Raw genomic sequence first — 27,141 nt, forward strand, 5'->3', positions numbered from 1 at the left:
TTGTCTTAATATCAATGTGTTTAATAATAAAATTCATATAATGGCAACAACTAAAATTGGATTCAAAATTAATTCATAAATATTACACTGCAAAACATGTGGCTTCTAGTCACAATGTAAATGTATCACATCTCGCCTGTTCCAATTTTTCTCATAGGACCATATAAGCTGCACAACTGGACAACAATTTTCCTGGGGCTGTAGCACAGTCCCTGGATTGGTGATCTTACTTCCAACGCTGGAGAATTATCAGTCCCAATTTAGGGGGTCATTCCGAGTTGTTTGCTCATTGCTGATTTTCGCAACGGAGCGATTAAGGCGAAAATGCGCATGCGCATGGTACGCAGTGCGCATGCACTAAGTATTTTAGCACAAAACTTAGTAGATTTACTCACGTCCGAACGAAGAATTTTCATCGTTGTAGTGATCGGAGTGTGATTGACAGGAAGTGGGTGTTTCTGGGCGGAAACTGACCGTTTTCTGGGAGTGTGCGGAAAAACGCAGGCGTGTCTGGATAAAACGCGGGAGTGTCTGGAGAAACGGGGGAGTGGCTGGCCGAACGCAGGGCGTGTTTGTGACGTCAAACCAGGAACGAAACGGGCTGAACTGATCGCAGTGTAGGAGTAAGTCTCGAGCTACTCAGAAACTGCTAGGAAATTTCTATTCGCAATTCTGCTAATCTTTCGTTCGCAATTCTGCTAAGCTAAGATACACTCCCAGAGGGCGGCGGCCTAGCATGTGCAATGCTGCTAAAATCTGCTAGCGAGCGAACAACTCGGAATGACCCCCTTAATAAATAAAACAGGGAAGTCCTCACCAGTGATGCGTGGTGTTTGAAGAGAGTCCGATCCTTTGCAATGGATAATGTTCAGTGTTGGTGCTTTTGCAGGGTCCAATAGTTGTTCAGGCGATGGTAGGCTTTTGGGTGAATCAAGGTGACAAAAAGGCATACGGCTGATGCGTTTCACAGCTGAAACTGCTGCTTTTTCAAAGGAAGCTTTAAAAGGAGGGTGGTGCTTGAAATCATTGTTCTTCCTCTGTTAACCATGGTTACCTGCAAGGAAACATGTGCAGTCATCATTGCTTTGCACAAAAAGGGCTTCACAGGCAAGGATATTGCTGCTAGTAAGATTGCACCTAAATAAACCATTTATCAGATCATCAGTTACTTCAAAGAGAGAGGTTCAATAGTTGTGAAGAAGGCTATAGGGCACCCTAGAGTGTCCAGCAAGCACCAGGACCATCTCCTAAAGTTGATTCACCTGCGAGATCAGGGCACCACCAGTACAGAGCTTGTTTGGGAATGGCAGCAGGTAGATGTGAGTGCATATGCACGCACAGCGAGGTGAAGACTTTTGGAGGATGGCCTGGTATCAAGAAGGGCAGCAAAGAAGTCACATCTATCCAGGAGAAACATCAGGGACAGACTGATATGCAAAAGGTACAGGGATTGGACTGCTGAGGATTGGGGTAAAGTCTTTTTCTCTGATGAATCCCCTTTCAAATGGTTTGGGGCATCTGGAAAAATGCTTGTGCAGAGAAGGAAAAGGAAAGGTGAGTGCTACCATCAGTCCTGTGTCATGCCAACAGTAGAGCATCCTGAGACCATTTATATGTATTGTTGCTTCTCAGCCAAGAGCGTGGGCTCACTCACAATTTAGCCTAAGAATACAGCCATGACTAAAGAATGGTACCAAAACATCCTCCAAGAGCAACTTCTCCCAACCATCCAAAAACAGTTTGGTTATGAACAATACCTTTTCCCGCATCATGGAACACCTTGCCATAAGGCAAACGTGATAACTAAGTGGCTTGGGGAATGAAACATCAACATTTTGGGTCCATGACCAGGAAACTCCCCAGACCTTAATCCCATTGAGAACTTGTGGTCAATCCTCAAGAGGAGGGTGGACAAACAAAAACCCACAACTTGTGACAAATTCCAAGCATTAATTAGGCAAGAATGAGTGGCCATCAATCAGTATGTGACCCAGAAATTGATTGACAGCATGCCAAGGCGAATTGCAGAAGTCTTGAAAAAAGAAGGGTCAACACTGCAAATATTGACTTCTTGCATAAACTTAATGTCATTGACAATAAAAGCCATTGACTCTTATGAAATGCTTGTAATTTTACTACAGTATACCATAGTAACATCTAAAAAAAAGGTCTAAAAACACTAAAGCAGCAAACTTTGTTTAAACCAATACTTGCAGCATTCTCAAAACTTTTGGCTATGGCTGTACTCACACCCTCTTGTTTATATTATTGGCCTGTTTTATTTCACTGCGCCATTTTTATTCCCTAAATTTTCATTGCTGGTAAATTTTAATTCATCTCAATACAGGAAAACAAATATTTATCTTGGTGTCACCAGAAATGTCAGAAATCCATTAGGGTTGAAATTAGAGATGAGCGGGTTCGGTTTCTCTGAATCCGAACCCGCCAGAACTTCATGTTTTTTTTCACGGGTCCGAGCGACTCGGATCTTCCCGCCTTGCTCGGTTAACCCGAGCGCGCCCGAACGTCATCATGACGCTGTCGGATTCTCGCGAGGCTCGGATTCTATCGCGAGACTCGGATTCTATATAAGGAGCCGCGCGTCGCCGCCATTTTTCACACGTGCATTGAGATTGATAGGGAGAGGACGTGGCTGGCGTCCTCTCCGTTTAGAATAGATTAGAGAGACACTTGATTTACTAATTTTGGGGAGCATTAGGAGTACTCAGTACAGTGCAGAGTTTTGCTGATAGTGACCACCAGTTTTATTTATAATCCGTTCTCTGCCTGAAAAAAGCGATACACAGCACACAGTGACTCAGTCACATACCATATCTGTGTGCACTGCTCAGGCTCAGGCCAGTGTGCTGCATCATCTATTATCTATATATAATATTATATATATCTGTCTGACTGCTCAGCTCACACAGCTTATAATTGTGGGGGAGACTGGGGAGCACTACTGCAGTGCCAGTTATAGGTTATAGCAGGAGCCAGGAGTACATAATATATATAGTGAGTGACCACCAGACACACAGTGCAGTTTATTTAATATATCCGTTCTCTGCCTGAAAAAAGCGATACACACAGTGACTCAGTCAGTCACATACCATATCTGTGTGCACTGCTCAGGCTCAGGCCAGTGTGCTGCATCATCTATATATATTATATATCTGTCTGACTGCTCAGCTCACACAGCTTATAATTGTGGGGGAGACTGGGGAGCACTACTGCAGTGCCAGTTATAGGTTATAGCAGGAGCCAGGAGTACATATTATATTAAAATTAAACAGTGCACACTTTTGCTGCAGGAGTGCCACTGCCAGTGTGACTGACCAGTGACCTGACCACCAGTATATATAATATTAGTAGTATACTATCTTTTTATCAACCAGTCTATATTAGCAGCAGACACAGTACAGTGCGGTAGTTCACGGCTGTGGCTACCTCTGTGTCGGCACTCGGCAGCCCGTCCATAATTGTATATACCACCTAACCGTGGTTTTTTTTTTCTTTCTTTATACATACATACTAGTTACGAGTATACTATCTCTTTATCAACCAGTCTATATATTAGCAGCAGACACAGTACAGTGCGGTAGTTCACGGCTGTGGCTACCTCTGTGTCGGCACTCGGCAGCCCGTCCATAATTGTATATACCACCTAACCGTGGTTTTTTTTTCTTTCTTTATACATACATACTAGTTACGAGTATACTATCTCTTTATCAACCAGTCTATATATTAGCAGCAGACACAGTACAGTGCGGTAGTTCACGGCTGTGGCTACCTCTGTGTCGGCACTCGGCAGCCCGTCCATAATTGTATATACCACCTAACCGTGGTTTTTTTTTCTTTCTTTATACATACATACTAGTTACGAGTATACTATCTCTTTATCAACCAGTCTATATATTAGCAGCAGACACAGTACAGTGCGGTAGTTCACGGCTGTGGCTACCTCTGTGTCGGCACTCGGCAGCCCGTCCATAATTGTATACTAGTATCCAATCCATCCATCTCCATTGTTTACCTGAGGTGCCTTTTAGTTGTGCCTATTAAAATATGGAGAACAAAAATGTTGAGGTTCCAAAATTAGGGAAAGATCAAGATCCACTTCCACCTCGTGCTGAAGCTGCTGCCACTAGTCATGGCCGAGACGATGAAATGCCAGCAACGTCGTCTGCCAAGGCCGATGCCCAATGTCATAGTACAGAGCATGTCAAATCCAAAACACCAAATATCAGTAAAAAGCCTCTTTTTTTTCTTTGCGTCATGTGCTGTTTGGGGAGGGTTTTTTGGAAGGGACATCCTGCGTGACACTGCAGTGCCACTCCTAGATGGGCCCGGTGTTTGTGTCGGCCACTAGGGTCGCTAATCTTACTCACACAGCTACCTCATTGCGCCTCTTTTTTTCTTTGCGTCATGTGCTGTTTGGGGAGGGTTTTTTGGAAGGGCCATCCTGCGTGACACTGCAGTGCCACTCCTAGATGGGCCCGGTGTTTGTGTCGGCCACTAGGGTCGCTAATCTTACTCACACAGCTACCTCATTGCGCCTCTTTTTTTCTTTGCGTCATGTGCTGTTTGGGGAGGGTTTTTTGGAAGGGACATCCTGCGTGACACTGCAGTGCCACTCCTAGATGGGCCCGGTGTTTGTGTCGGCCACTAGGGTCGCTTATCTTACTCACACAGCGACCTCTGTGCAAATTTTAGGACTAAAAATAATATTGTGAGGTGTGAGGTATTCAGAATAGACTGAAAATGAGTGTAAATTATGGTTTTTGAGGTTAATAATACTTTGGGATCAAAATGACCCCCAAATTCTATGATTTAAGCTGTTTTTTAGTGTTTTTTGAAAAAAACACCCGAATCCAAAACACACCCGAATCCGACAAAAAAAATTCGGTGAGGTTTTGCCAAAACGCGTTCGAACCCAAAACACGGCCGCGGAACCGAACCCAAAACCAAAACACAAAACCCGAAAAATTTCAGGCGCTCATCTCTAGTTGAAATATAATTTGTGCTTCTTCAGCATTATGCCAGCAATGTAGTTGTATGGACCTTGTGAGCAGTCTCTAGGTGTTCATTAACCTTTAGTTTAGACCTTCAGTTTACACAAAAAATAGCTTTTATCACAGTGAATTATTTCTTCTATGATTGCAGCATGGTTCTTTCAAGGTGCCCCTGCCAATTAGCTGAGAATGCAACTATAGCAAAGTTCTTAAAATGTTTTTTTTTTGCCCAATGAAAATAATTAGTTGGGATAGTAAGATAATAGTCCTCCTGTGTGTAGAATTCATACTGTATAGCCATAATAACTAATCAAGATTTTATTTTGCTACTGGAAATCATTGCAGACTAAAAGCATAATACAGTAGCACAATGTGTATGACAGATACTAGTGAACTGATGCAGATTTCAATGCATCTGCCTTGCAGAGATTTAGCACACCACACATGCTTCACAGCTGAGCTTTCACAACTAAAGGTTATTGTGCTAAATGCCTGTCAGTTGCATCACCAGCACCGGGCTGAACCGGCCGGGGGCAAAGCAATAACAGGCAGTCTATTCCCCCTCATAGGGGACAACCAATTCTCCCCTACACCCAGTGGTGGATTGGGAACTAAAAGTGGCACTGGAAATATTCCTGGAAGTGGCCTCATGTGGGCGGCACCAAATCAACCGTAGGTGGAGCCAACATCAAAGTAGATGGGATTAGTACTCACTATACCTGGAGAAATGGTATGTTAATATGGGGAGCATAACATAACAGGGTAACAATTTAAATAAAATCCTCTGCATACAAGTAAGGGAAGCTGTTGTTAACTGTTTGAGTATAGGCATACTTGCCTACTTTTGAAAAGTAGTTTCAGGGAGATTATAAATTGTGTGCCATTGAGGGGGCGTGTCACATTCCACCCAAGGGGCGTGTTTATCTCCACCTACGGGCGTATCTATTGTCACTCAGGGGTGTGTCCTGCAGTGGCAGATGAAAACTAAAGTACAAAGCACAGGACATGGTACACACTGACATCACAACTACATTATACAGTAGAGATACATACTGACATCACACCTACATCATCGTAGCACATACAGTATATGTGACACACATACACGTGTCAGACATTAATACGGCCCAAGTGACTACTTTAAAGTTTAAGCTTTGATGTTCTTACATTTGTTTTTTTAACATGCCACCTTGGGGGGAGAGGAGGCCACTGCTTCCATTCCCGCCACTGCCGAGAAACAGCCTCGCCCAGTGTGCTAGCCCTACTGTGCTACGCAGCCACCGCTACTTACAAACCCATGGCGGTGCCAGTGGCTGGCCTTTAAACAACTCCCCTAGAGGCCCCGCCTGCAGACAGTGGGAATCCGGGAGCTACAACTCAATTTGCAGGACAGCGGGCAAAAAATTTGACTCTCCTGCATGACAAGTCTGCTCTAAATATGTGTTACTGGCTTTATTCAATTAAATCCATTCAGTGGTCAGCAGCACTTCCCACCAATACCCCCCAAAATCAGCAGATCGGGACCCCGGGGAGCCTATGTTACACTGGGGGCAAGCCCAGCACCCTGACAGCTGCTGGGCTGCCCCCAGCCTCCATCTCTGTGTAGTGAATGGACGCCACACTCATGCACGTGGTATCCATTCACCTTCACCCCATCACCAGCATAGCAGGGCAGACACCAGCGGAGACTGCGTGTGCCCTATCCCGCAACTTTCTGACCATCCGCAGTATGCTGTGGTTGGGAGGTATGGGCTCTCCCATTGCTGTTAACGGGTCCCCGGTCAGCTGACCCGGGATACTCATTTACACTGCCCCTCAACATGGGTCATACCCGTGTTCGACCCTGTTCATCTCCGGGGTTGGATTTTCGGGTCACTGGAACCGGGTTATTTTTTGGGGGGCCCGTTTACACTGAGGCCCGACCCAGGTTGATCTGGCAATAACCATGGATTTCAAGTCGGTGTAAAAGGGGTATAACACTGTGCTGTTCAATAGTTTGCAGGATTGACCTTACACAGTAGGGTGCGGATATTGTTTTTTACATTTTTTTATTAATGTCCGTATTTGTAATAAATAATAAAATGTCAATCCCTTTGTTGGCATTTATAGGAAATAATAGTCCTACATCGCACCTGCAGTTTGCCGTGAATGGGGGGGGGGGGGGGGGGGGTAGGAGAGTTTGGAGTTGTTTGGAGAAAGAATGAGCAGGAAAGGGGGACCTGTTTGTATCTGTGTGGAGAGGAAGGGGGGGGGGGGGTGTTTCAGGGGTGCCGTGGATGGCAGAGAAGGATGTAAGGAGAGAGAGATTGAACAGGAGAGGTGTGTGTGTGTGCGCGTGTGTGTGTGTGCGTGTGTGTGTGATGGGGGGGTTTGTAGTTGTGAGGAGACAGAGCAAGCAGGAGATGGAAATCTGTGTGGGGGAAAGGGGGTCAGAGTGACGCAGATGGGGAAGGGGGGAGTTTGGAGCGGTTTGGGGAAAGAGCGAGCAGGAGAGGGGAACCTCTGTGTGTGTGTTGAGGGGGAAACAGTCCCCGTGGATGGGAGAGGAGGATGTGAGAAAAGAGAGCAGGAGAGGTGAACCTGTGGGGGGAGGGAGGGGGGTTGGAGCTGTGAGGAGAGAGCACGAGCAGAAGAGAGGAATCTGTGTGGATGAAAAGGGGGTCGGGGGTGCTGTGGATTGGGAAGGGGGGGAGTTTGGAGCTGTGAGGAGAGCGAGCAGAAAAGGGGGATCTGTGTGGGGGTAGGGGTGCTGCGGATGGGAAAGGGAGGGGGGCGGGGTTTGGGGCTGTGAGATGAGAAAGAGTAAAGGCCCGTACACACTGGTCGATATATCGTCCGTTCTCTTGAACGGCCGATATATCGCGGGACCGTCGGCCAGTGTGTACGGCCGATACGTCTGTGAACTCCGTCATTCACAGACGTATCGCGTTGGCCGCGCAGCACAGCCGACGGCCAATATATCTACCGATATATTGGTGCGTCGCTGTGTGTGTACGGCGGTCGGCCGACCGCCCGTACACATGCTGCGGCGGCCGGCGGTGATTGACAGCTGAACTGGGTGGGCGTGTGTGCACGCCCGCCCAGTTCATGATGTCAGTCCCCGACGGATCGGGCAGTGTATGCGCACAGCACACTGCCCGATCCGTCCATAGATATATCTGCAGATCAATTGATCTGCAGATATATCTGTTAGTGTGTACCCACCTTAAGCCTAAGCAAACAAGCCTCTTACAGGCGACTAGCTTGTAATAGGGGCAGGTTCTCTCATGCCTACCCCAGTGGCGAACGCAGGATTTTTCTTGGGGGTGGGGGTTCCATATGATTACATATATACAGCACATCATGCATACGCACACACACCCATATAGCATACAGACATACACATATACACACACCTCCCACTCACCAAGCAGAGGAAGGATCAGCTGCAGTCAGGACAAAGCCCCATTCTATTAGGCTCCGCCCCCCCCAAAAAATTGCAATTTGCGGGTCTTCCGTGAAGCGGATAATGGGACCGCTGTGGCTATGCTAGCAGCTCTGAGTAGATGCCGGGACCTGGAGGAGCTCGCGACTCCTCCAAACTGCAGGCTTCTGATAGGTGTCACACGACAAGCTATTCTGTAAGCATGGTGAGTGACATGCTGCTGGGGGCAGGGGCAGATGCAGCTTTAGGTCCCACAGTCCTACTACCGGCTCCCCGTTCAGGCCCCGCCCCCATTCATTCCGAGTTGGCTCATGCGCAGTCCGTTTTGTGAGGGGGAGGGAGGGTGCAGTGGGAATCCGGGAGCTGCCATTCAATATGCGGGGCAGCGGGGGACTCAAGCAAAATACGGGAGCCTCCCGCTAATTGCGGGAGGGTAGGCAAGTCTGAGTATAGGTTACATTTCCCTCATCATTTACAACAAAGACCTGATATTGGGGGTCATTCTGACCCGATCGCAGCGTGCTTTCACTAGCACAGCTGCGACCGTGTCACTACTGTGCATGCACGGGGGCCGTAATGCGCACATGCGTCATTGCCCAGCGACGGACATCGCCAGGCAACAACAAAGGGAACAAAGAAAGCTATCGCAGCGGAGGTCGCTTGAAGATAGACAGTCGGTGGGCGCTCCTGGGTGGCAACACAGCGTTCGGACCCATTTTCTGGGAGTGGTAAGAAACACGCAGGCGTGTCCAGGGCAGGTGTTTGACGTCAGAGCCAGGACCGAACAGGCTGAAAACGTCACAGCTGGTAAGTATGTCTAGACCTACTTAGAAACTGCACAAATTTTTTCCCCATAGCAGGGCTGCACAAGCGAATGCAGCCTTGCTATGGGAAAAAACCCACCCCCATAGGCGGAGTATAGTTGATCGCGTGATCAACTCGGAATGACCCCCATTATATCATGGAAACGGCTTATGGCTGATATAACGAAATAACGTAGGGAAGAAATATAAGGACACAAAGGAAATAAACAATTTTAAACCACACATTTCTCTTACTTTGGGGTCTACGAATAGACTAAATAGATTAAAATGCCTCAAAATCTGTGAAAATTGCCCGCATTTTCGATGAAAAACAAGTGAATTCACCGATCCACGTGTTTTCTGTCCCTGCCACATTTTTCACCTAGGCGAAAATCCGGCCCTGCTATTCCATAGGGCGAATCTCCATTTGCACTAAAAATAGCGAAAAAGCTCATTTTTTTCGCCTTGGTGATTATATACCCAGCTAAAGCTGCTATTCCCACCTAATGTCCCCACTTTCACCAATCCCAGCTCATGACCCGGCTTTCACTACCTGCCACTCCCAGCTCGTTTCCCAACTTTCACTGCCTGCCACTCCCAGCTCCTGTCCCCATTTTCACTGCTCCTGTCCCCTTTTTTACTGCCTGCTATTCCCAGTTCCTGTCCCGATTTCACAGCTCCTGTCCCCACTTTCACTGCCTGCTATTCCCAGCTCCTGTCCCGATTTCACTGCTCCTGTCCCAACTTTCACTGCCTGCTGTTCCCAGCTCTTGTCCCACTTTCACTGTTCCTGTCCCCACTTTCACTGCCGGCAACTCCCAGCTCCTGCCCCCACTTTCACTGCCTACCACTCCCAGCTCGTTTCCCCACTTTCACTACCTGCCACTCCCAGCTTGTTTCCCAACTTTCACTACCTGCCGCTCCCAGAAGGGCCGTCTTTTCATATGTGCTCAATGGGCACTTGCCCAAGGGCCCCATGAGTGTAAGGGACCTAGGCTGATAGCTGAGGGTCCCCTCTTTCCAGGGTTACCAGATTTTTGAGAATCGTCCAGGTGGAACCTGAGATATCAGACTTTAAAGCAGTGGTCCCCATCCAAGCCAAATATCTCAGGTACTGTCTGATATAGAGTTTTTCTGAGGGTATACAGCATATTTTCATTGGTGGATTGCTCTGGCTCCTGAACTCTGATCCCCAAGTCCCCAGTACCTCCTGAAAGGGGTAACCCTATAGCTTTTTTTTTTTTTTATCCCATTCAAAGCTAAGAAATCTATTTCCAGGAACTTGACATATCTGCAGTCAAGCAAGCTGCTCTCCCACCAGAAAATGATAAATATTAAATATAAATAAAATTACTGCTCCAGGTCCTACATGCTAAGTGGAAGATGGAACACCCCCTACCAACCACTGGAAATCAAAACTGCCGCTGATGGCCAACCCCCAACCTTACCGCTGGAGGATGGGTAGGGGGCCCAGTGCATTGCTATGCCCAGGGGCCTACACTGCTGTTAAGATGGCCTGGCTCCCAGCTCCTGTCCTCACTTTCACTGTCCACTATTTCCAGCTCCTGTCCCCACTTTCACTGCCTTCAACTCCCAACTCCTGTCCCCTCTTTCACTGCCCACCATTCCAAGCTCCTGCCCCACTTTCACTGCCTGCCATTCCCAGCTCCTGTTCCCGCTTTCACTGCTCATGTCCCCACTTGCACTGCCTGCTGTTGCCAGCTCTTGTCCCCGCTTTCACTGCTCCTATCCCCACTTTCACTGCATGCAATCCCAGCTCCTGTCCTCACTTTCACTGCCCACCACTCCCAGCTCCTGTTCCCACATTCACTGCCCGCCACTCCCAGCTCCTGTCCCCACTTTCACTGCCTGCTATTTCTTGCTCCTGTCCCAACTTTCACTGCCTGCCACTCCCAGATCCTGTCCCCACTTTCACTGCCTGCAATCCCAGCTCCTGTCCTCACTTTTACTGCCCACCACTCCCAGCTCCTGTTCCCACATTCACTGCCCGCCACTCCCAGCTCCTGTCCCCACTTTCACGGCCTGCTATTTCTTGCTCCGGTCCCCACTTTCACTGCCTGCCACTCCCAGATCCTGTCCCCACTTTCACTGCCTGCAATCCCAGCTCCTGTCCTTGCTTTCACTGCCTGCCTCTCCCAGCTCCTGTCCCCAATTCACTCCCTGCCACCCCCCCCCTCCTGTCCCCACTTTCACTGGCCGCCTTTCCCTGCTCCTGTCCCCACTATCACTGGCTGTCGCTGCCAGCTACTGTCCCTACTTTCACTGCCCGAGACTCCCAGCTCCAGTCCCCTCTTTAACTGCCAGCCATTCCTAGCCCTTGTCCCGAATTTCACTGCCTGGCGCTCCCAGCTCCTGTCCCCGCTTTCACTGCCCGCAGATCCTGTCCCCACTTTCACTGCTCAGCATTCCCAGCTCCTCTCCCCGCTTTCACTGCTCTTGTCCCCACTTTCACTACCTGCTGTTCCCAGCTCTTGTCTCCACTTTCACTGCTCCTGTCTCCACTTTCACTGCCTGCAATCCCAGTTCCTGACCCCACTTTCACTGCCCGCCACTCCAAGCTCCTGTCCCAATTTGAACTGCCTGCCACTCCCAGATCCTGTCCCCACTAATACTGCCCGCAACTCCAAGCTCCAGTCCCCACTATCACTGCCCACCACTGTCAGCTCCTGTCCCCACTTTCACTGTTCGTAACTCCCAGCTCCAATCACCACTTTCACTGCCCGTCGCTCCCAGTTCCTGTCCCCACTTTCTTGTCCCCACTTTCACTGCCTGCCGCTGCCAGCTCCTGTCCCCACTTTCACTGCCCACAACTCCCAGCTCCTGTCCCCACTTTCACTGCCCACAACTCCCAGCTCCTGTCCCCACTTTCACTGCCCATCGCTCCCAGTTCCTGTCCACACTTTCTTGTCCCAACTATCACTGTCGGTCTCTCCAAGTTCCTGTCCCCACTTTCTTGTTCCCACTTTCACTGCCCGCCGCTCTTAGTTCCTGTCCCCACTTTCACTGCCCGCCCCTCCCATCTCCTGTTCCCGCTCCCATCCTGTCCCCACTTTCACTGCCCGCTGCTGCCAGCTGCTGTCCCCACTTTCACTATCTGCCATTCCCGGCACTGCCTCAATCCACCAATCCATCGCTCCCAGTTCCTGTCCACACTTTCTTGTCCCAACTATCACTGCCGGTCGCTCCAAGTTCCCCACTTTCTTCTCCCCACTTTCACTGCCTGCCGCTCTTAGTTCCGGTCCCCACTTTCACTGCCCACCGCTCCCATCTCCTGTTCCCGCTCCCATCTCCTGTCCTGTCCCCAATTTCACTGCCTGCCGCTGCCAGCTCCTGTCCCCACTTTCACTGCCCGCAACTCCCAGCTCCTGTCCCCACTTTCACTGCCCATCGCTCCCAGTTCCTGTCCACACTTTCTTGTCCCAACTATCACTGCTGGTCGCTCCAAGTTCCTGTCCCCACTTTCTTGTCCCCACTTTCACTGCCTGCCACTGCCAGCTCCTGTCCCCACTTTCACTGCCCATCGCTCCCAGTTCCTGTCCACACTTTCTTGTCCCAACTATCACTGCTGGTCGCTCCAAGTTCCTGTCCCCACTTTCTTGTCCCCACTTTCACTGCCCGGCGCTCTTAGTTCCTGTCCCCACTTTCACTGCCCGCCGCTCCCATCTCCTGTTCCCGCTCCCATCTCCTGTCCCCATTTTCACTGCCCGCTGCTGCCAGCTACTGTCCCCACTTTTACTATCTGCCATTCCCGGCACTGCCTCAATCCACCAATTTACCTGTCTTTAACAGCTGAAGCTTCTATGCTCAGGTCCTGGTAAAGTCCATTCAGTATGACTGAAGAATCATCCACTGCCTCGGATGAAAGCTCCACCCCCAAGCTGGACCTGGCTCCTCCCCCTCTAGTCCGAACTTATGTCTTTGACAGCTGAAGTTCAGGTTCTTGAAAGTGGGGAGGGAATAATGCAGAAGGGGAAAATGCAGAAGGGGAGTCAACTCAATCAAGGACTTCACAGTGAGAGGCAGAGGCTGTGCAGCTGCAGATGATTTGAGCCCCATATACACACAGTGGTGGGTGGGGCTCTGACGCAGTGGGCGGAGGACCAAGGCACAGATAAAAGCAATGCATCTGTACAGATGCCTCCTCTGCTCCAGCCTCCAGCACATCGGCAGCAGTGTGTCAAAGCAGTGGAGCCGGGTGCTATGGGAAAGTCACGCTGCCCAGTTTCAACTGATCATCGGTATATTTAATAATGGGCAGCGTGACTTTCAGTAACGAGTGTGCTGGGAACAGTGCCATAACTAGACATTTTAGCGCTCTGTGCAAGAAACAGCATCGGCCAGTGCGTGTTGTAGTTGCACATCAAAAATATGGGGAACGTGGCTTCATGGGGAAGGGTGGTGGCCACACAATAATACCAATTCATATTACGCCGCACATTAGTCTCCATCTCTAAGAGAGGTAATCCCACTTGAAACCCAGCCACCATTGCCTCCCTAAGAGAGGTAATCCCTCTTGAAACCCAGGTACCAAACCGTATATCTGGTATGAGGGCAGACAAACCCTTCAGGGAGAGGTCAATCGAGGGGAGGGAGATATCACTTTGTTTGGACACTAGTTCCAACCAAACTTTCTGTGTATGCAGAACTGAACAAGATTCATTGACTGGCGCTGTGATACCAAACCCCGTTCTAGTAGAACCGAAGTTCTGGTATCATCCTGAGTGAACCATGCTCCTGCCTGGGCAAGGATACATGCCAGTTGGTAATAGTGCAAGTCGGGGAAGGCAAGGCCTCCTTCCGCCTTTGGCATAGACATTGTTTTACGTGCTAGCCTTGGTTTCTTGTCCCACCAAACATATTTAATACAAACAGAAAAAAAGTTGGTCAAAAGGTAGTTAGAAAGTATTAGAGGAATAGTTCTAAACAGATAAAGTAACTTGGGGAGAATCAACATTTTCAATGCAGCAATACGCCCCAACCAAGATACATGGTGCAACATCCAGTCTGAGGTTAGTTGTGATAGGTTACATAGTAGGGGTTGATAATTAGCCGCTATAAGATCAATTACTTTTGGCGTTAACTGGACTAAGTATTTGAGGCTCATATCCTGCCAGGTGTACATGTAATGGGATTTCAATAAATGCAGTAACTCAAGGGAAAAATTGACCGGAAGCGCCTCCATCTTAGAGTTATTTAATTTGTAAAAGGAGACTCTGGAGTAATCTTGCAGAACATCATGAAGAGCCAGTAACGATTTGGTCTGCTCAATTAGTGTGAGGAGGACATCGTCTGCGAATAGACAAACCTTGTATTGTCTGCCAAAGAGAGCCGGGCCCTTAATAGATTCTGTGGATCTGATTTTTTCCGCCAAAGGTTCTATGGTGAGGGAAAAACTAGGGGGGGTAGGGGCCATTCTTGGTGAGTTCCATTAGTGATCCAAAAGGTCGAAGGTAGCATCCCATTCATGAACACTCGAACCAACGGATTAGAATAGAGAGCAGAAATGGAAGAGAGAGCCCCTCCGGTGATTCCGAATTTCCGGAGGACTGTGTATACTTAGCCCCAGTGTAGTCTATTGAATGCCTTCTCCATGTCTAGAGAGAGCAATAATAGTGAGGTGTTTGAAGCGGAGAAGGCACCCAGGACATTAATAACTCTCCTTGTGTTATCATGGGATTGTCTATCCAGCACAAAACCTACCTGGTCCTGATGGATAAAAGTAGGTAAAGCCTATTCACAATAAGTTTAGCATAAATTTTAACATCCATATTGAGTAATGCTATTGGGCAGTAGTTAGCCAGATTTTTCCCTGGCTTCGGAAAGGTGACTATTCGAGCTTCCAGCATTTCTGCCAGAAAAAATCCGCATGATGAGGCAGTATTAAAATCCTCCGCCAGGGCTGTTATCAGGGAATCTTTGTAGTATGTATAGAATTTATTCGTAAATCCATCAGGACCAGGTGCTTTATCCAGAGGTAAGGCATCTATGACACTAGAGATGTGCACCGAAAATTTTTGGGGTTTTGTGTTTTGGTTTTGGATTTGGTTCCGCGGCCGTGTTTTGGATTCAGACGCGTTTTTTGGCAAAACCTCCCTGAAATTTTTTTGTCGGATTCGGGTGTGTTTTGGATTCAGGTGTTTTTTTAAAAAAACCTCAAAAATATCTTAAATCATAGAATTTGGGGGTAATTTTGATCCCATAGTATTATTAACCTCAATAACCATAATTTCCACTCATTTCCAGTCTATTCTGAACACCTCACAATATTATTTTTAGTCCTAAAATTTGCACCGAGGTCGCTGGATGACTAAGCTAAGCAACCCAAGTGGGCGGCACAAACACCTGGCCCATCTAGGAGTGGCACTGCAGTATCAAACAGGATGGCACTTAAAAAAATTAGCCCCAAACATCACATGATGCAGAGATAAATAAATAAAAAGAGGTGCAAGATGGAATTGTCCTTGGGTCCTCCCACCCACCCTTATGTTGTATAAACAGGACATGCACACTTTAACAAACCCATCATTTCAGCCACGGGGTCTGCCACACGACTGTGGCTGAAATGACTGGTTGGTTTGGGCCCCCACCAAAAAAAAAGCAATCAATCTCTCCTTGCACAAACTGGCTCTACAGAGGCAAGATGTCCACCTCCTCATAGTCCGATTCATCACCCTTTCATTGTGTACATCCCCCTCCTCACAGAGTATTAATTCGTCCCCACTGGAATCCACCATCTCAAGTCTCTGTGTACTTTCTGGAGGCAATTGCTGGTGAATGTCTCCATGGAGGAATTGATTATAATATATTTTGATGAACATCATCTTCTCCACATTTTCTGGAAGTAACCTCATACGCCGATCGCTGACAAGGTGATCGGCTGCACTAAACACTCTTTTGGAGTACACACTGGAGGGTGGGCAACTTAGGTAAAATAAAGCCAGTTTGTGCAAGGGCCTCCAAATTGCCTCTTTTTCCTGCCAGTATACGTACGTACATATTCATCCCATGGACAACAGTTGTCTCCCCAGGTGCCTGACTTAAACAAACCAACTCACCATCAGAATCCTCCTTGTCAATTTCCTCCTCAGCGCCAGCAACACCCATATCCTCATCCTGGTGTACTTCAACAGTGACATCTTCAATTTCACTATCAGGAACTGGACTGTGGGTGCTCCTTCCAGCACTTCCAGGGGGTGTGCAAATGGTGGAAGGCGCCACCTCTTCCCGTCCTGTGTTGCGAAGGTCAGGCATTGCAACCGACACAATTGGACTCTCCTTGGGGATTTGTGATTTAGAAGAACGCACAGTTCTTTGCTGTGCTTTTGCCATCTTAACTCTTTTCAGTTTTCTAGCGGGAGGATGAGTGCTTCCATCTTCATGTTAAGCTGAACCACTAGCCATGAACATAGGCCAGGGCCTCAGACGTTCCTTGCCACTCCGTGTCATAAATGGCATATTGGCAAGTTTACGCTTCTCCTCAGACGCTTTTAATTTAGATTTTTGGGTCATTTTACTGAACTTTACATGCTCTCTACTATGACATTGGGCATCGGCCTTGTCAGACGACGTTGATGGCTTTTCATCGTCTCGGCCATGACTAGTGGCAGCAGCTTCAGCACGAGGTGGAAGTGGATCTTGATCTTTCCCTATTTTACCCTCCACATTTTTGTTCTCCATTTTTTAATGTGTGGAATTATATGCCAGTAATATATCAATAGCAATGGCCTACTGTACTGTACTATATGTATACTGCTGGTCACCAAAATGCTGCACTGTCCTACTATATACTGCTCACAAAAATGCAGCACAGAGATAGTATACAGTACTTGACACAGAGCTGCAAGATACAGCAATGGCCTACTGTACTGTACTATATGTATACTGCTGGTCACCAAAATGCTGCATTATCCTGCTCACAATAATGCAGCACAGAGATAGTATACTTGACACAGAGCTGCAAGGTACAGCAATGGCCTACTGTACTGTACTACTATAATTATATACTGGTGGTCCCTAGTCCCCACAATGCAGCACACTGAGCACAGATATGGTGCGTTTTCAGGCAGAGACCGTAGATATTTTCAGCACACTGAGCACAGATATTTGCAGCACACTGAGCACAGATACAGAGCTTTTCAGGGAGAGAATGCAGCCACGTCCTCTCCGTTCAATCTCCAATGCACGAGTGAAAATGGCGGCGACGTGCAGCTCTTTATACAAAATACGAATCTCGCGAGAATCCGACAGTGGGATGATGACGTTCGGGCACGTTTGGGTTAACCAAGCAAGGCGGGAAGATCCGAGGCTGCCTCGGACCCATGTAAAATAGGTGAAGTTCAACGGGGTTCGGATCTGGGAGAACCGAACCCGCTCATCTCTATATGACACCCTTAATTTCTTCATGAGACCAGGGACGTTCAAGAGACCTAAGGGTTTCCAGGTCATTTGAGGGAAAATTAATATCTTTCAAGAATGCATTTTTAGCATCAGACATGGGCTGTGGAATGAAGGAATGAAGGAAAGGGCCTTCCTGTGCTGCATAATGTGCCTCTGCTCTCAGCCCACCCTCTGCACCGCATAATCTTTAGACATGTGGCCAACCACCATATTTTGGTCTTGGATCTGTATTAACTTTGTTTTTTGGATTTGGTTTTGGTTTTGCCAAAACCATTCTCACGCGTTTTGATTTGAATCTGTGTTTTCCCCCCCAAAAAATTGCTAAAAACTGCTAAAATCAGATAATTTGAGCCTTTTTTCTACGGTATTATTAACCTCAATAACAGTCATTTCGAGTCAATTGTGACCGCCTCACAGCTCACAATATTGTATTCATCCTGTTTAGGACAAAGGCTGCAGTGAGCCAGCGGCTTACTTACCTGACAGAGCAGCGGCACAAACACGTGGCAGTTTATAGAACATCTACAGTATGAAACATTGCCACATAGCAGTGGCAGAAATTAAAAGTGGTGCAAAATGGAATTGTCCTTGGGCCTTCCTTCCCACCCTTTTGTTGAATATTAAAAAGGACATGAGAAGTTCAACAAACCAAGCACTTTAGTGACACAGACGGCACTTTTATGGCTGAAGTACTTGGTCACCGACAAAATAAGCTACCAATCAACTTAAGGCTGCTAAGTTAACAGTGCTGTAAATGATTTCTCCTTACAGTGGCAATATGTCATTATCTTCTTTATCCTCACCCTCATCAGTGTTAACATCCACCTCCTACAATAGAAATTCATATCCGCTGGAATCCACCATTACAGAAGTCTCTGCATTTTGATGTAATTGCTGGTGAAAGTACTTCCTCGTGGAATTTCTAATTCATTTTGACAAACATAATCTTTTCCACATTTTAAGGAAGTAGCCTCCTACGCTGATCACTGACAAGGTCCCCGTCTGTGCTGAAAACTCTTTCTGAGTATGCACGGGGGGAGGGGGGGGGGGGGGGCTTCAGGGGTGGTGGTGGCTGGTGCAGCTTAAGTAATGCAAAGTGAGTTTGTACAAGGGCCTCAAAATTGCCTTTATTTCCTTCCAGTACTCAAAGGAACTCTGTGACATGCCTATTTGTCGATTAAGTAATCCTCCAGCATTCTCTGGATGGTGACTATATTAGATGGAGTTACAGTAGAGGTGCCAATCATTTTGGGCAATTCTTTTGGAGCAGACAAGATGTTAAAATATTGTGCTGACTTCTCTGCATCACCACTGGGTCCTTTGGGAAAAATGATTTTTTTTCTGGCAGCAGTATTTGCTGGAGAACTTGAAGGAGGAGATGTCCATCTGTCATATGCCACTTGCTTACTGTGTCAGATTGAGTCACAGTAGAGGGGTCAATAATTGTGGACAATTCTTATAAGCCTGACCAGATGTCATAATGACTTATAATCATCACCACCAGATGGTCTCTTGGAAAAGTTTGCAGCAGAGGAAGCTGACACAGGAAATGTTATTGTGTCATGTACCACTCAAGCTCCCAACTTGCTCACCAGGAGCTCTGTGCAGCTCTTAAGATCTTGGTCAGTTGGAAAGAAAGACACGACATATGACTTAAAGCTAGAATCAACCAAAATTGCCAAAATGTAGTGATCCAATTTAAAGATATTGACAACCCTTGGATCCTGGCAAAGCGAATAAAGGACTTGATCTACAAGTGTGACATACTTAGTGGAATCGCTTCATTTCATCTTATCCAATTTCTCAAGCTCCTTTTTTAAAAGTCTAATAAGGAAAATCGCCTGACTGAAGCTAGCAGTGTCTGAACTCACTTCACAGGTGACTACTTCAAATGGTTTCAGCACCTTGCACAATTTGGAAAGCATTCTCCACTACACTGTACTGCACTAAGGTATATTCCCCCTCCTCTCTCAATGTTATGGCTTGTTTTGTAGCTTTGGATGGCATTTTGCTGTTCCTACATCCACTGAAGTACTGTATGTAAAGTGTGGAAATCCTCTTGCTTCAGTTGGTGGAAGAGCAAATTGATCTGTTACTTCCACTGGTGGCTGACTTACACAAACAACATCCTCATCATCAACATCCTCATTAGTGCTGGCGTCAGCTTCACAAATATTGCCCTCATCCTCTTTCACTTCTATGGTAGCATCCTCAATTTATATGTCAACATGTTGACTTGTGCTGCTCATTTTCACATTTGCAAAGGATACAGAAATGGTGGAAAGAGGCTTCCCTGCGTGTACAGTATCAGGGAGATCAGGTTCACACATAGCATTTGGGACACACTTAGACTCGCCTCAGGGATTTGTAACATTTCTGAACACACAGTTTGTTATACTGCCTTAGTGGTTTTCAATTTTTTAGGCACCTCTTCTATACTCTGCGTAAGAAGAACTTACATTGTCATGAGAGGCAGAAGGTGCCTCATTGACAGTTGCAGAACTACCATTTATAAATAAAGTAAAAATGGAAATGATTTGGCGCCTATTAGTAGCCAAATACCTGCTGCTTTTCAACAGGTGTGCTCAACCCATTTAAAAAGGAAAAAAAAAATCACAGAAAGATGTGAAAAGTGCTGGTATGTGGAAAATAGATTGTTATTAAAAATCAAATATTAAAACCAATTAAAAAATCTATGTCTCACAATGTATATAAAGCAAAAGCCGACCGGCACTATACATATATCATATAATTTATTGCAACGGCAGTAGTAAAATTTAGACACAGAAAAAAATTATATACAGTGCATCCGGAAAGTATTCACAGCGCTTCACTTTTTTCACATTTTGTTATGTTACAGCCTAATTCCAAAATGGAATAAATTCATTTTTTGCTCAAAATTCTATGCACAATACCCCATAGTGACAACATAAAAAAAGTTTTTTTTGAGATTTTTGCAAATTTATAAAAAAACACACAGAAGAAATCACATGTACATAAGTATTCACAGCCTTTGCTCAATACATTGTTGATGCACCTTTGGCAGCAATTACAACCTCAAGTCTTTTTGAATATGATGCCACAAGCTTGGGACACCCCTCTTTGTGCAGTTGTGCTCATTTCTCTTTACAGCACCCCTCAAGCTCAATCTGATTGGATGGGAAACATTGGTGCACAGCCATTTTTAGATCTCTCCAGAGATGTTCAATCAGATTCAAGTCTTGGCTCTGGCTGGGCTACTCAAGGACATTCAATGAGTTGTCCTGAAGCCACTCCTTTGATATCTTGGCTGTGTGCTTAGGGTCATTGTCCTGCTGAAAGATCAACAGTTGCCCCAGTCTGAGGTCAAGAGCATTCTGGAGCAGGTTTTGATGCAGGGTGTCTCTGTACATTGCAGCATTCATCTTTCCCTCTATCCTGACTAGTCTCCCAGTTCATGCCGCTGAAAAACATCCTTACAGCATGATGCTGCCACAACCATGCTTCACTGTAGGGATGGTATTGGCCTGGTGATGAGCGGTGCCTGGTTTCCAGCAAATATGACGCCTGACATTCACACCAAAGAGTTCAATCTTTGTCTCATCAGACCAGATCATTTTGTTTCTCATGGTCTGAGAGTCCTTCAGGTGCATTTTGACAAACTCCAGGCGGGCTGCCATGTGCTTTTAACTAAGGAGGGGCTTCCGTTTGGCCACTCTACCATACAGGCCTGATTGGTGGATTGCTGCAGAGATGGTTGTCCTTCTGGAAAGATCTCCTCTCTCCACAGAGGAATGCTGTAGCTCTGACAGAGTGACCATTGGGTTCTTGGTCACCTCCCTGACTAGGGCCCCTCTCCCCGATCACTCAGTTTAGACATCCGGTCAGCTCTAGGAAGAGTCCTGGTGGTTCCAAACTTCTTCCATTTATGGATGATGGAGACCACTGTGCTCATTGGGACCTTCAAAGCAGCAGATTTTTTTTGTACCCTTCCCCAGATATGTGCCTCAAGACAATCCTGTCTCGGAGGTCTACATACAATTCCTCTGACTTCATGCTTGGTCTGTACTCAGACATGCACTGTCAAGTGTGGGACCTTATATTGACAGGTGAGTGCTTTTCCAAATCATGTCCAATCAACTGAATTTACCACAGGTGGACTCCAATTAAGCTGTAGGAACATCTAAAGGATGATCAGTGGAAACAGGACGCACCTCAGATCAATATTGAGCTTCATGCCAAAGGCTGTGAATACTTATGTGCATGTGGTTTTTTATTTTTTATAAATCTGCAAAAATCTCAAAAAAACTTTTTTCACGTTGCCATTATGGGGTATTGTGTGTAAAAGTCCGAGGACAAAAATGAATTTAATACCCACAATTAATATGGAAGCTTTTTTTCATTATCTAGTATGTTTTGTATAAAGTTATGTTTCAGTGTGCATCATTGAAGACTCTGGTCCATGTGTCCCTCTAGATAAGGCTACCATTAAAGGTTAACAGCACCAGTGGCCGGTATGCTAACAGTTGGGATGGACTCAAGAAAGCGGTAATGCATCTATTTTTTCTCACAGCATCTATCAGTGCAAGGAGGGGAGCTGGGGGCTGCCCAGCCAATCAGGAAGTGCTAGGCATGCCCTCCAAAATGACAAAAATGGGAGTCGCACCGCTAGGCCCACTTCCATCCAAGGCCCAGTCCCCTACTCAGACTCGGCCGCATCTCCAGTGCGGCATGTCCCTACTTAATATGCTCAAAATTTGGGAGGTATGTCATACTAATGTATAAACCATAGTTTTGACTATAGAAAGTATATGACAAATACAAAGAAACTATAGAGATATCTTCTTTGTGTTATTCTAATCATTTTTATAGTCAAAAATCAGGATTAAAAAGTCTATGGCAGGTAAGCCTATCTTTTCCACACATCGCTGATCAAATCTCACCATATTTCCAGCAGTATATACAGTACTTCTGCATCTTTACATAATGCCCACATGAACCCTTTGGGTCATATATTGTGTGTAAATCCTGGTACTAGCCAGTGCGCCCTGAGCCATTTACCTCACCGCACGTCCCTACTATGCAGCTCCCTAGACTGTAAGTTACCACCCTAGTATACAGGGAAAGACATAATGGTTCTGTGGTTCTTCATAACAGAAGGATTATGAAGAACCACAGGCAAATCCCAAATCCTGTTCTAGTGTGGAAAATAGAACAGAAATACAGAATAAAGCACATTATATATACAGAAGAGAGGAGACAACATAACCAGCTCTTACCACGCATCATATATGGAAGATGGGAGTACTTGGGAAGTTGTGAGGAAGGGAACCTGTGGCTGGGACTTGTTGTTCTTCACCAGATAGTCTCAGCCTAGTAACAAGTGTCCTAATTAGCAGTGACTGTAAGTATGCACAGAGTCCACACCATATATAGAAACATTCAATGTGACGGCAGATAAGAACCACTTGGCCCATCTAGTCTGCCCATGTACATACATACACTTACAAACAAGGGTTCATTTTATTTCATTATTTTCTGTCAGAAGACGATTAACCTACCAGTAAAATTTTGGATTGTGGGAAGAAACCGGAGCACCCAGAAGAAACCCACGCAATTATGGGGAGAATATCCATACTCCACACATGGCTATAGTGTGAATCGAACCTGTGACCTCAGTTCTGTGAGCAGGGCTGTCTTAACAGCAGTGTAGACCCCTGGGCAAAGCAATGCACTGGGGCCCCTACCCATCCTCCAGCGGTAGGGGTGGGGATTCTGCAATCAGCAGCAGCTTTGATGTTCTGTGCGGGCGATAGGGAGTGTTCTGTATTCCGCTCAGCATTTTTTCAGGAGGTTTTGGGGACCAGAGTCCATGAGCCAGAGCAAACCACCACGTAAATATAAAACTGCATACCAGGCATGTGGAGCTGGAGCAGGGACTAGCTGATATTTATGGTTCTGGGCATAGTACAGACAAGCTGCCAGTGTCTATGAAAAGTGGAGAGTCACAAATTTTGGATTATACCCTCAGAAAAACTCTAGGTCTGACAGAATCCCAAACAGAACCCCAAGGTATCTGGCTAGGAAGAGCAATTAACAGGCTTGGATGGGGACCACTGCTTTAAAGTTGGATTTTTTCCGGTTTCCCAGGCCGATTTGGAAAAAGGGGACTCTCAGCTATCAGCATAGGGCCCTTATACTCCTGGGGCCCTTGGGCAACTGCAATTGAGCCCATATGAAAAGATGGCCCTGGCTGTGAGGCAGTAATGCTAACTATTAAACCATCCGTTCTGCCATCCAATGTGCTATTTCCCAAGTGGCTATTTCCCTAGTGGCAGATCCAAAGGACTGTCTCTGTAGATGCCCAACTGCTGCACTATTTCTGCAGAGGAAGATCCAATACGCTATTTCCTTAGAGTTGGATCCAATGTACTATTTCAAAGAAGCACATCTGATGCACTGTGGGCCTAATTCAGACCTTATCGCTGCTGTGCATTTTCGCACAGCAGCCTGTCAGGTCTGAACTGCGCATGTGCTGGCGCTGCAGTGTGCCAGTGCATGTCAGAGAGCCGACGGCTGTCTCAGCTCTGCGATCGCCTCTGCCTGATTGACAGGCAGAGGCGGACGCTGGGCAGTAGGGACGGGCCGGTGGCATTTGGCCGCCGTTTAGGGGGTGCGGTCCGGGCAAGGCAGGCATGCCCGGAACGTTGAGGGGGGCAGGCCACGGCGGCTGCGTGATGTTACACACAACCGCTGCAACCCTCACAGCAACGAGTAGCTCCTGCCAGAGCGCAGTAGCTGCGCTGGCAGGGAGCTACTCCTAAAGTACAAAAGCATTGCCGCAGTGCGATGCTTTTGTACATGTGCTTGGGGGTCGGGCCTGACATGCGGGGCGGACAAGCCCTGTGCTGGGCATCCACACGCATGTCAGGGAAGCTGATCGTAGATGTGCTAAATTTAGCACATCCACGATCAGGTCTAAATTATGTCCTTTGTCCACATGTGCCTGATGCAGTGTTTCCATAGTGACGTATCTCATGCATTATTACCGTAGTGACGTATTTGATGCAGTATTAATATAGAGACGTATCTCATGTGTTATTTACATCGGAATGCATTTGAATCACTCTTTCCCATTTTAATTTTACTTCATAAGTAGCATCCAAAGACTATTAGAAAAAAATAGAACTACCCCTTTAAAGGAGGTATAAAAGGTATGTGCACATCGAGACAAATGTCTGTTGATGGCTGTGAACTTACTGTTATGGAGTATACAATACACACTTCCCATTTCAGCACCTTCAAAGCAAAGGGTCAGATACTGCCCCTTGTGCTTAAAAGTTGCAGCTGCATCCTCCTGTCCATCAGTGTTGGGTAGTGGACATTATAAGGCAGGGGTGGGGAACCTATTTTCTACCAAGGGCCATTTGGATAATTATAAAATCCTTCAGGGGCCATACAAAAATTATCAACTTAAAAATTAGCCTGCCACCAGTAGCTATGCCCCAGTAGATATGCCCTCAGCAGATATGCCCCTTAGTGGTGTGGGCATGGCCACTTTAAAAGGGGCATAATACACATATGCCCACCAATAGTGCACTGCCAGATACACATATGCCCCAGTATTGCACTGCCAGATACACAAATGCCCCACAGTGCCAGATACACAAATGCCCCACAGTGCCAGATACACAAATGCCCCACAGTGCCAGATACACAAATGCCCCACAGTGCCAGATACACAAATGCCCCACAGTGCCAGATACACAAATGCCCCACAGTGCCAGATACACAAATGCCCCACAGTGCCAGATGCAAATTGCCCCACAGTGCAAGATACACATTTACCCCAGAGTGCCAGGTACACACTGCCCCACAGTGCCAGATACACATTACCCCACAGTGTCAGATACACATTACCCCACAGTGCCAGATACACAAATGTCCCACGGGGCCAGATACACAAATGTCCCACGGGGCCAGATACACAAATGTCCCACGGGGCCAGATACACAAATGTCCCACGGGGCCAGATACACAAATGTCCCACAGTGCCAGATACACAAATGTCCCACAGTGCCAGATACACAAATGTCCCACAGTGCCAGATACACAAATGCCCCACAGTGCCAGATACACAAATGCCCCACAGTGCCAGATACACAAATGCCCCACAGTGCCAGATACACAAATGCCCCACAGTGCCAGATGCAAATTGCCCCACAGTGCAAGATACACATTTACCCCAGAGTGCCAGGTACACACTGCCCCACAGTGCCAGATACACATTACCCCACAGTGTCAGATACAAATTGCCCCACAGTGCCAGATACACAAATGTCCCACGGGGCCAGATACACATTGCCCCCACAGTACCAGATACACATTGTCCCACAGTGCCAGCTACACATTACCCCACAGTGCCAGTTACACATTACCCCACAGTGACTGTTTCCAGTTAAGCATGCTTTCCATGCCCCAGAGATGGAGAAAGCAGAGGCACATAGTCTACTGTACTAATTCTCCAATGACTCCAATTTGTAAGATGGCTTTCCCATTTGTTCCCTTTACTGGTTACCCCACTCCACAGGTCCTAAATATTCTGTGCATATCCACAACTCCCTAGCAGTATGGACACAATATAATAAACTGGTCAACTTGTCTCACTCTCAGTCATCCCGCTGAGGGGCAACCCCACATTCCCTCCTGGCCTGTCCCCTCACATGTCATGAACTTGGTCTAACTCTTGCTTCCTGCAGTGCATCCGGAAAGTATTCACAGCGCTTCATTTTTTCCACATTTTGTTATTTTACAGCCTTATTCCAAAATGGAATAAATGTATTTTTCCCCTCAAAATTCTATACACAAGACCCTATAATGACAACGCGAAAAAAGTTTTTTTTGAGATTTTTGCAAATTTATGAAAAATAAACTACTAAGAAATCACATGTACACAAAGTATTCACAGCCTTTGCTCAATACTTTGTGTCGGTGAATAAGGCTGTAACATAACAAATGTGGAAAAAGTGAAGCGCAGTGAATACTTTCCAGAAGCACTGTACATCCTAAACTCTTTTCCAAATGCTGGGATCTTCCCTCAGTGTAATGATTTGATGAAGCTTTAAGAGCTCACTAGGGAATTACCTGTACCATTAGATTAGAAATTATTGAAATCACACCTTTGATGCAGTCCAGTTTCATAAGTTCAGCAACTCTGCCTCCGCTGTCACTGTTCCAAAGGTCTAATTTCTGCTCTCTCTCCAATGCCTTAATTCCAAACTTATTGGATATCTGAATTAAAAAAACAGCTTGACCACAAACAATGGGCTGACATTTAAACATACAATAACAGTCTCAGTTCAAAAAGTGAACTAAAGGAAATGCAATACTGAACACCCATCGTATAGATAACTCATAAGGACAGAATTACCTCTGGGCATATGCACACTGGAAGACTAGGAAGACCACATCCACTGCTTTTCATGTATACTGCAATCATTGCTTC

At 46.6% G+C, this 27,141-nt stretch overlaps 1 long non-coding RNA gene across 2 annotated transcripts; it reads right to left on the reverse strand.

The window, feature by feature from the left end:
- Positions 1–27,084, reverse strand: LOC135058082 (uncharacterized). 2 transcript variants are annotated; one of them, XR_010244584.1, is made up of 4 exons: positions 27,067–27,084; positions 26,816–26,927; positions 22,916–23,009; positions 1–1,054 (listed from the first exon to the last, which is right to left on the reverse strand). It is a non-coding gene; the product is annotated as an uncharacterized LOC135058082 (long non-coding RNA). The 2 variants fall into 2 exon arrangements; XR_010244583.1 differs by lacking the exon at positions 27,067–27,084 and having other exon boundaries at positions 26,816–27,060.
- Positions 27,085–27,141: the final 57 nt, after the last annotated feature.

The sequence above is a fragment of the Pseudophryne corroboree genome, chromosome 3 (assembly GCF_028390025.1).
Source record: "Pseudophryne corroboree isolate aPseCor3 chromosome 3, aPseCor3.hap2, whole genome shotgun sequence".
Lineage (NCBI taxonomy): Eukaryota > Metazoa > Chordata > Amphibia > Anura > Myobatrachidae > Pseudophryne > Pseudophryne corroboree.